Source organism: Triticum aestivum, chromosome 3A, assembly GCF_018294505.1.
Source record: "Triticum aestivum cultivar Chinese Spring chromosome 3A, IWGSC CS RefSeq v2.1, whole genome shotgun sequence".
NCBI lineage: Eukaryota > Viridiplantae > Streptophyta > Magnoliopsida > Poales > Poaceae > Triticum > Triticum aestivum.
The window spans coordinates 12,494,172-12,505,126 of NC_057800.1; the positions used below are offsets into that span (position 1 = coordinate 12,494,172).

A 10,955-nucleotide genomic window follows, 5' to 3' on the forward strand; every position below is an offset into this window, starting at 1 on the left:
CACCCGAGACGTTCCGATCAGACTCGGTATCCCGGTACAACAAGACATTTCGACAGGGTAAAACTAAACCAGCAACACCGCCCGAATGTGCCGACAAATCCCGATAGGAGCTGCACATATCTCTTTCTCAGGGCACACTCAGATGAGCAATCCGTACAACTAAAACCAAACCTCGAGTTTCCCCGAGGGGGCGCTGCACAGGGCTCTAGTCCGGACCAACACTCAGAGGAGCACTGGCCCGGGGGGGGGGGGGGTTAGAATAAAGATGACCCTTGAGTCTGCAGAACCCAAGGGAAGGTGGTAGGTTGTTAGTGCAAATGGTAAAACCAATGTTGGGCATTGCTGGAAGAGCTTTACTTAAGGCGAACTGTCAAGGGGTTCCCATTATAGCCCAACCGTGTAAGGAACGCAAAATCCGGGAACATAACACCGATATGACAGAAACTAGGGCGGCGAGAGTGGAACAAAACACCAGGCATAAGGCCGAGCCTTCCACCCTTTACCAAGTATATAGATGCATTAATTAAGTAAGATATATTGTGATATCCCAACAAGTAAACACGTTCCAACAAGGAACAACATCTCCATGTTCCAACAAGGAACAAACTTCAATCTTCACCTGCAACTAACAATGCTATAAGAGGGGCTGATCAAAGCGGTAACATAGCCAATCAACGGTTTGCTAGGACATGGTGGGTTAGAGGTTTGACATGGCAATTTGGGAGGCTGACCAGCAAATGGTAGGCATCGTAGCATTGGCATAGCAAGAGCGAGCAAACTAGCATAGCAAAGATAGTAGTGATTTCGAGGGTATGATCATCTTGCCTGAGATCCCGCAAGGAAGAAGAACGAATCCATGAAGAAGACAAACGGTCGTAGACGAACAAATCCTCACAACTCCGGAACGAAACCGAAGCTAACGAGAGAAGCAACCCGGAAAGAAACAAACAACATAGTAAACAAACATCACATAAACATGGCATGATGCGCAAACAAGTATGATGCATGTCCGGTTTAATGAGGCATGGCATGGCAAAGTGCAACAAACAATACTACAAGTTAAGTGGAGCTCAATATGCAACGAGGTGCATGTTGACGGAACACCACATCAATTATTTAGTTATCTCTCGTTTAAGCTACCCAACAATATTAACTGTTGTTAAACATGGCAAGAGGTGAAGCATAATATAAACTATACCATCTAAACAATTTAAATGGGGCCGGATATAAAAACAACAAATCCGGTAAATCCCCATATGCATTTAGCAATTTAATGCAACAACAAGTTTAAACATTTTAAATGTTGTTATCATGATGCGGATGACATATACAAGTTTTATGCAATTTTATGAAAATGTTGACATGAGCATGTTATGAAGCATTTGGTCACCATGGCGGAACAAAAAGGGTGCCACGGCGGCGAAACAAAAATGGTGCCACGGCAACATTCCGGTCCCGGTAACTCATGGAGATACCGGTGCAAAAGGAGGCGTGCGGATGTGCGGAACATGCTAGAGATGGTGGGGTGATCCCGGTTACCGGGTTCCCACGGTTCATCGGCATGGCGAACGAGGAGGAACGTGCATGAAGCAAACGGGCACGGTGCAAACATAGGGTGCATCTCATACAACACATGCATTCGGTCCACGGACGGCGTCTCGGGGTTATACCTTTGAAGCGTGCATTCGGGGCGGAACGCGTTTCGTAGAGGAAGTAGTCGTTCACGGGCCGTAGTGGAGGTAGTCGTTCACGGGTCGTCGTGGGAAGTAGTTGTTCACGTGGCGACGGTAGTGGTACATCTCGTAGTGGAAGTAGTTGTACTCGTGTCGTAGTAGAAGTAGACGTTCTCGCAACTGAAGTTGTACACGTCGGTGGTAGTCGAACTTGACGGTCTTGGCGACGGTAGTTGTACAACGTTTTTCGTAGAAGAACTTGGCGGTCCATGGGGTCGACGGTAGTGGAACTTGACGCATCGCCGTGTGTAGTCGTACTCGGTGTCCTCGGGGCATCGGCTGTAGTCGAAGAACTTGGCGTGCGTCAACTGTTGACCAACAGTGCACAGGAGGCAGCAAGGCATGGACGACTTGGTGTGCAACCAAAGATGGACTCCGGGCGTCTGGGTTGACTTGGCCACGACAAAGGCAACAGGGCCAACGGGGCAGCCAACTCGTCTTGGAGGGGAGCCCTAACGGACAGAGCAGCTCGCGAGGACATCGGCGGCTCGCGAGGCACCCACAGCAGCAGCAGGACGAGGCATGAAAAATCGACAGCACGGCAACCATGAAGGAGGCAACACGTGGTCGTGGTGGCTCGGGCAGAAGGTCAACGGGGCGACGGGGATGCAGACTAGGCAGGAGCTTGGCGCAGCGGGGACGATGGATCCGGGCGGCGACCGCGCCTCGGGAGCTCCTCAACAAATCGAGCAGAGGCGGCGAGCTGCGGGCGGCCGGCGCGAGGAGGTTGGCGACGGGGGTTGGGCATGATGGAGGAGGGCGCACGAGGAGGGGGCCGCGGGGACGGGGCGAGGGCAGCAGGAGGCGAACGGCGGAGGCTCGAGGTGCGCTGAAGGAGTGGAGGAGAGAGGAGGAAGGGCGCGCGAGGAGCAGCAGGGCGGCGCCATGGCCGAAGATGGTCGCGCTCGGGGACGAGCTCCGACGGAGCTGCTCGCTGGCGGCGACCGGAAACAGAGGCGAGGCAGAGGAGGGGCACGGGCGCAGGAGGCTGAGAGGGGCGAGACGGAGGAGATCGAGGGGAGCGGCCACGGTAGCAAGGGAGAGGGATGGGGGGATCGGGCTCCTGGGGGTGTGCGTGGTGGCGAACAAGAAGAAGGAGGCGGCGCTGGCAGGGAATCGAGAGGGAGAGATGCACGGGCTAGGGTTACAGTGGGGGGCCGCTGGGCCTTGGGAGGATGGATGGGCCGGCCTGCTGTGGGCTAGGAAGCCCAGCTAGGCTGGACTTAAAGAAAGGAAGGGAAAAAAAGGTTTTTCCTTTTTTTTATTTACAGAAAAGAAACAGGAGCAAAAATATTTATTTGGAGGAACAAATAAATATAAGTTGAGCTGAAAACTGGCATGGGGCTTCTTTGGCATAACTCAAAGTGCCACAATTTGAACCGGAGCCAAATGGAGAATGACCAAGGATTTAGAATATGTGGAAACGAGAGAGATTAAAATGCAAGTTTGTTACGGTGGCTTCCAAATAAATGGAATATTTTTATTATAGCTCCCTAATAATATTGAGAGGCTTTAATATGTTATAAAGAGAAATCACAAGTGAAATCCCTCGATTTAAATGGATCGAAAAATCCATACAATTTATTTAGATGAGGTTTTTAAAAATTAATGATATGATGGCATGATGACATGATGCAATGCACATGATGCAAGGATGAATGCAACAAATAAAACAAATCACACGACGAAACTCGGAATAGCTGGAAGTCTTCTGAAGCGTCGGTCTCGGGGCGTTACATAGAGTGTGTCATGTAACCAGAGGGAACGGTCCCTGTTGATTCGATGCTTCTAATCATCACAAGACAACCAGAAAGACGTCGGAGAAGATCAAATACAGAAGTTATTTACACGGTCAAACTCTTACTAGATAGTTGTAACCTCATTTCGCTAGCGTGTGACTTGTCGACAAGCAATTGTGCCTTTTCGGAGGACTATTCCCTATAGGTGTGGACAAAATGAACCAACAAAGAGTGATTTTCTTTGTTTTTTAGCTACATTGCTCCACAGAATGCCCAATTATCGTCTTTATTTTCTAGCCTCACAACAAAGACACACTATTTATGCATTCATTAATATGTCCTGATATGCATTGAAGAGACATTTGAATACATGTTTGTAGAGCAGCAACAGATCCTGATTTGATATTGTGGCATTTTTGGTTCATCTGCGATTCTTGACTTATGTTTACATGTGCACATGACTATACATTTAGTGTACATTTTTATTTCACCAAGCCAAACAATTTCACATTATTAGTTCAGAATGTAAGTTTCATCTAAGTAGTTTAAATTAGAGATTTTTGTAAGTAGCTTTTTACGTCTACTAATTTTATCTAGTCCTAATAGAAGATACTTCAAACAGATGACATTAACTAGAAACGAAATTTTGTTCCTTTTGACATACAAAAGAGACACGATTGTTTGTAGAGCACCAACAGATCCTGATTTGATATTGTGAAATTTTTGGTGCATTTGAGTCATGACCTATGTTTTCGTGTGTACATGACTATAAATTCAATTTACATATTCACCAAGCCAAATAATATCACATTCTTGATCTAGGATGTAGTTTATCAAATTATTTAAAATGAATATTTTTGTAATTTGTTTTATTTTGTATCATGTACTAATTTTATTTATGTTTAATAGTAGGTTTTGAAAACATATTAAATTAAGTAAAATTGCAACTTTGTTTCTTCCAATCTACCAAGTCTACTAATAGTGGAGTATTTGTTTCAAATTTTTAAACAATAAGTATAAATAAAGTGGTAAAGAACAAAGTGTTGTCGCATAAAAAACTTAACCTGTGTACATACTAGAACTCAACTTGTGCACAAAGAGATTTTAATTTTTTCGTAGTTGCAGAAGAGGGCAAAAATATTAAAGGATTTTTAGCCTCCTTTCTTATATGTGTTTCGAACCCGGCCATGCCCATTTCCACAATGAGACTAGGAAACACATTTCTTGTTTCATAAATACATGTCTTATATTATTAAATAATAATAATAATAATAATAATAATAAATAATATCATATACAACCAAATAACCATGACAACTAAGCCCATCATCACATAAAAGACCCTATCAAGGGAGAAATTATGACGAATACTTTAGGCTTCAAGATTCTTGCCAAAGCAGTAACGGAACTCCTTAGTGTTGTGCCACTCTCACCGGTGAAAGACAACATCGATAAATTCAGCCACTGAAGCACCCCTCGCCGTCCAAAGACGGGTGGAAAGAGAGGATTCGATTGGATTAGGGTTTTTTTCCGGAAAGAAGATCGGATTAGGGTTTGAATATATGTGTTCTTTCCTTTTCTGAAAAGGGCCCCTTGACGAGCTACATGTGGATCAAAGCACACATTTCCGACCTCAACAAACAACAGACTTTTGCTGGGAGAGATGACATCCGTGAACGATTTTGATGGCAATTTGCGTTGACCGAGCATGGTAATTCTACTTAACGAGCGTGGCAACTCCACTGTAGTTCTGTTCTTCGCCAGAAAATCACCGTGCTTGCAAACCAAAATTGCCATCCTCTTCACAACTAAAGTTGCCATCCCTCCCAGCGAACGTTTGTTTATTACGGTTATTATTACCATATACTACATTTTTTGTCAAAAGATATCTCATTAGGGCATTGGCATTGCCACACGGGGGGCCTTGACAGCCCACACGGCCGATAGCGAGAGGGTCGTCTCGTCCGTCCCTGGGTCCAAAACAAAGCCAGAACCCCCTTCACCTCGAAGCATCTCCAGTCGTCGAAGTTTGCCAGCGCCGCTCTCCTCTCCTCCCCCCTGATACCACTAATCACCTATTTATACTCCAAGAACCAGGATCAATCTCCCCCCAACGCGCCCTAAATCCCCCCACCACTCTGCCGCCGGCGCATCCATCAGCCCCCCTCCCGCCTCCCTCTCTCTCGCGCGCGTGCCGCCGCCGTGGCCGTCGTTCCTCCCCGGGGCACCGCGCTCCCGCCGCCGCCTCTCTGCCCCGTCCGCGGTGCTCGGCCATTGAGCCCCCCTCGAGGTATGTGATTGCTGGCCTCCACAGCTCCTGGGCGCCACCACCCGGCACGCCGTCTAGATCTCTCTCTCTCTCTCTCTCTCTCTCTCTCTCTCTGGGACGGACGGCATTGCGAAAGCTGCTGCCTTTTAGCTTTTGCGGTTTCTTAATTTGGAGGAGGCCGTACGGCGCCACTGTAGCTAGCTACCTAGCGAATCGTAGAGGCAGGTCGTAGCGCTCTGTATCTTTCTTTCTTCTGAATTTGTTTCCTCGCTCAGCCAATCGCGTCCCTCTCAAGTTCCAACGCTCCTCTCTTCCCCCTCCCCTCCCCTGTTTTGGTATTGAGGCCGCCCTCTGGTCGCAGGCAGCAGAGGGCAGACCGCCCCCTTTCTGTTATCCTGGAACAACCAGAGCCACACAAAGGCCTCAGCATTGCTGCTGGCTGTTCATGCTGAATTTAGTTTTTCTCTTCTCGTTTCAAGTGTTTATTTCCGTATGCGCTCTGCTCAATCATTTCTTGATGCCAGATACTAGGTGCTGGCACATTATTCAGTTGCTACTCATTCGTAGGAAGAGTGGCATCACTCTGTTTGCTGTTCTTGAAGGTCAGTAAGACCATGTATTGATTGATCTTGTATGCTGCCATGGACACTTTGCAGGTGGTGATTTTTGTCAAGGTTGTTGTACCATGGAGGTCTACGGTCGTCACAAGCCTACAAGAGAGTATATCGACAGAGGGTGCAATGGTGTAAAACCGCCCAATAATTTCGGCGAAGTTGATCCCTGGACCGCGTGGGCGTACAGGCCACGGACCATCTCGTTGTTACTCATGGGAACCTGCTTTTTAATGTGAGCTGCTGCTGGATCTCTTTTACCTGTGGAATTATTTATTTTTAGTTTCCTAGAGAGATTCTTACCACAATGATGTCAGTAATACATTGCTGATGGTTGACCTACTATGGCATTTTACCATTGTTTTAAGATCACTGTGAAAAAAAGAGAGTTAAAGAATTGTGAAACGGCTGTATGTTTAATGAGCATCTGTTTTATAATTCTTTATCAGTTGGGCAAGTGGTGCTCTTAATCCGGAAGGAAGCTTCTCTGCTGACCGTGTCTCATCTGTAAAAAGGTATTTTTATTTATGTTATGCCGGAAAAATAATTGTTTCTTAATCACCAACTGAACATCTGTGATAGAACATATCTTCAACTGGGATAATAGTCATTCACCGTTATTTTTCTCGCCTTTTATCTGCTAATTCCCATTTGAGTTGGGCAAATCTGAGTGCTCATATATATATTTTTTCATCTTGTCAACAGGGGCGTCTTTGCGATGATTGCTGTTTTCTTGGCTTATTCTTTTCTTCAGGCACCTTCAACGTGAGTTGCAGAAACTATATAACTTATTTTTTAACTCTTATTTCGTATGAGTGGACATGTAGATATGAATAAGTATATTGTTCACTGCTATGGATCAGAAGGGTAGTGTATTTATGTGTGCTTTATATTTGATCTGATTATCTTCGAGCTTGTGATCTGTAGTACCAACCATAAAAAAAAGGTTTTGTAGTAGCACTAACCAGGACAGCAAAGCCTTACTTCATTTCTGCTCCCTGTATAAATAAGAAACATTGATTATTGCAGACTTCTCCATAAATTTTGTTCCAGAAGTCGCTGGGGTTTGTGCAAACATTTACTGACAGCTACTTCCATTATGATTCAGTGTGCTCATCAGACCACATCCTGCAATTTGGCGCCTGGTCCATGGGATGGCAGTTGTTTACCTTGTGGCCCTCACATTTTTGCTTTTCCAGGTAAGTACAGTTTTGTAAATCTTGTTTGAAAAAAATGCTTATGCCACTCGATTCTTCGGATTCATGAACCTGTCAAAAGCATTGCTAATTAATGATGGAAAAGTCTCTCAGTTTTTTTTGTACTTAGCACGGGGAATTGCGTTTTACTAGTACTTCGGCTCAGGCTTCACACAAAATAAAGATATGCCATTGCACTGATTAAGAAAACCCGGTGACATTGCTTGGCAATTGGAATATCTGGCAGAGTGTATTGATAACAATAGCGCCAATGCCAAGTGTAATATTACAATTTGCAGCGAATACGTATTAATTTGGAAATAGGATGATAAAGAGAGTAAGACGCAATAGAGAAAAGGGCCAGGGTATCCCTTTTCTAATCATTCTGGTAGCTTATTTATGCAACAGAAAACTCCCCAGGCAGCAATAAGAAAGTGCAATGTTCACCTATTGTCTCTGTGTAGCCAAAATGCAAACAGAAAGCTGTTAGCTCCCTGACTTATTTTATGAAAAAGCAGTGAATTATGTAAGCGCATCTGAGGTGAAAAGTTATTTTCTAAATTTATTAATTGTGTAATATAGCACTTTATCTGTATTTAAACAGTTGTACCATTGCTTTGGTATGATCTTTTCCATATATGTACTTTTGAGTTTTATTGGTGAAACAGGTCATCGTAATAAGATGCAACGATGTTAAGAAATTATAGTTTAGCGGCAGAGGCAAAATTAAACAGCAGAGACTGTAATTAGTAGTCATAATTCCTTCTATTTCATTTTGCAGACTCGTGATGATGCTAGGCAGTTCATGAAGTACCTTCACCCTGACCTTGGTGTTGGTAAGACAGATGCTTTTCCATATTTGATCTAATAGTGGACCTTTATCTTGTTGAAGGAATCCTTATTTCACACCATTGTCTGACAGAATTACCTGAAAGATCCTATGGAACCGACTGCCGTATATATGTACCTGATCATCCGAAAAGCAGGTTTAACAATGTTTATGTATGATGACTTCATTCACAAACCTGCTACCTTTCCTTGTTCAATTTTGGTCTGTTGTATTTCTCTGACTGATCATGATCTTGGAGATGCTTCAAGTTACTGATCTGAATATAGGTTTTTCTAGGACATCCTTTTTGACGAGTTTGTTATTGCCCATATCCTTGGATGGTGGGGAAAGGCTATAATGATACGAAACCAACCACTTCTATGGGTGTTATCAATTGGCTTTGAGTTAATGGAGGTATGTACCTTTTACATATGTGTTCAGTTTTATCTTGAAACAAGATCCCTTATGTAATGTTGTGTGAACTGCAGCTAACTTTTCGACATATGTTGCCAAATTTTAACGAATGCTGGTGGGATAGCATTGTTCTAGACATATTGATCTGCAATTGGTTTGGTAAGATTTTTATGTGGTTTTCATTATTTTATCTATATACACAATACCTTTATATGAATTTTGGACTTAGTACCTGCATTTGGTACATGTCGGCAGGCATGTTTTGTTTGTTTTCTTCAATAGATTTAGCTGTTTAGATAGTTAGATTTACCTCCTAGATTTTACCTCTTCTTGAATGGGGGCATCTTGTCTGTGATCCAGGTATCTGGGCTGGTATGAAGACTGTGAGATATTTTGATGGGAGGACATATGAATGGGTTGGCTTGAGTCGCCAGCCCAATATTATGAGTAAGGTATGCTATTACTAATCCGTGTATAGAAAAATGAGTTGCCCAGCAAAGCAATCAGTCGCATTGAGTTTTTATTTAATATTATGCCCAGCTGCAGCTGATCTTTTATCCTACTCAATGTCATGATAGTACGATGAAATCTAGCGAAGGCAAGAATTACTGAGAAACCAGAGCAATTCCTTCAATAGTCTGTCAATTAAAATAATTCCTTAGCTTGTCTGGATTAGTTTATGTACAAGCTCAAACTTTTGAGTGCAAGAGTTCCATCTCGTATGGTTTATAATGAATCTGCAACCACGCGAAATAATCTGCAACTGTTTTTCCACTGACCTATGCAACATCTGTTAGTGTCAGTTTTATGCATTAGCTCCAGTTAAGATGGATACTTCCAGTTTAAGGGACACGCATTTTGCTGGCAGCACAGTAATACTTGCACATATTCATACCTGCCATTGACAGAACTGATATGTTAGTGGGTTACTAACCTTTTAAAACTCTTTCTTCATGTCCTGCAAATCCTTTTTTGAATGTTTTTGTTTGCATATATATAGATACAAACAGCCTGTGTAGGTTTAGATTGTGGTTTGCTGTGCTATACCTGTCCGAATTTTCTATTTGAAGTTGTATGTTCTTGAGCCGTGTCAGTTATCTATTTTAGACTTGATGTCATTAGCCTTGCTCATGAGTTCATTTGTTCAACCTTTTGCCTCTGTTTAGGTGAAAAGGACACTAGGTCAGTTCACACCAGCACAGTGGGACAAGGATGAGTGGTACCCTCTGCTTGGCCCTTGGAGATTCATCCAAGTGCTAAGCCTGTGCGTAATTTTCATGACCATCGAACTTAACACATTCTTTCTTAAGTTCTGCCTCTGGATTCCTCCCCGGAATCCCTTGATTGTCTACCGACTGGTCCTTTGGTGGTTGATTGCGATACCAACCATTCGCGAATACAACACCTATTTGCAGGACAGGTACAAAGTTTGACCCACTAGCTTCAAACTTCATAGCTTATCTTACGTATTCACATAAACATGGAGGCAATCTTGCTGAAAGTAATTGTCTTATATATGCGATAAATGATTTCAGGAACTCTGTGAAGAAGGTGGGGTCTTTCTGTTGGCTTTCGCTGGCTATATGCATCATAGAGCTTCTGATCTGCATCAAGTTTGGCCATGGTGAGTGCTACTAGTCGAGTTTCTTTCTTGGTGCTTGCAGATAGCGTGTGCCTCCTTCTGTCATGTTGACCGTGTCGCTGTCTTCTGAAACAGGTCTCTTCCCGAAGTCCATGCCGTCGTGGCTGATCATATTCTGGACAACTGTGGCCACGCTTCTCATGATGTTCCTTTTTGTGTGGACATGGAAAATTTACCGAACAATGATTAGAAAAAGGTTGTGATTGCAACCAAAGCATTGTTTTCTCCGGCCCACACCATTCTTTTCTCCTCCGATTCAATATTGCTGTGTAAATATCCATTCAAATTGTGTACATGTAGCAGTAGCCATTAATCGGTGACCACGAGAAGGTCAGCGTTAGAAATTTCTTGTTGATCCGCCAGCAGAATAAGCCACCCTTCCTTCCATTCATGTACCCTGTCAATCATCACTGAAACTGTGAAATTCATTTGGCCCGACCTTCTTCGATTTAATGAAAGCAATGAAATAAGGTTATTCTGTCCCATAAGTTCTCTGATCTAAATTCTTGCCGCGTGTGTCTC

The 10,955-nt window shown here is 43.7% G+C and overlaps 1 pseudogene; it reads left to right on the top strand.

The window, feature by feature from the left end:
• Positions 1 to 6,382: 6,382 nt before the first annotated feature.
• LOC123059827 (CDP-diacylglycerol--serine O-phosphatidyltransferase 1-like) lies at positions 6,383 to 10,916 on the top strand (annotated as a pseudogene).
• The last annotated feature ends 39 nt before the right edge of the window (positions 10,917 to 10,955 follow it).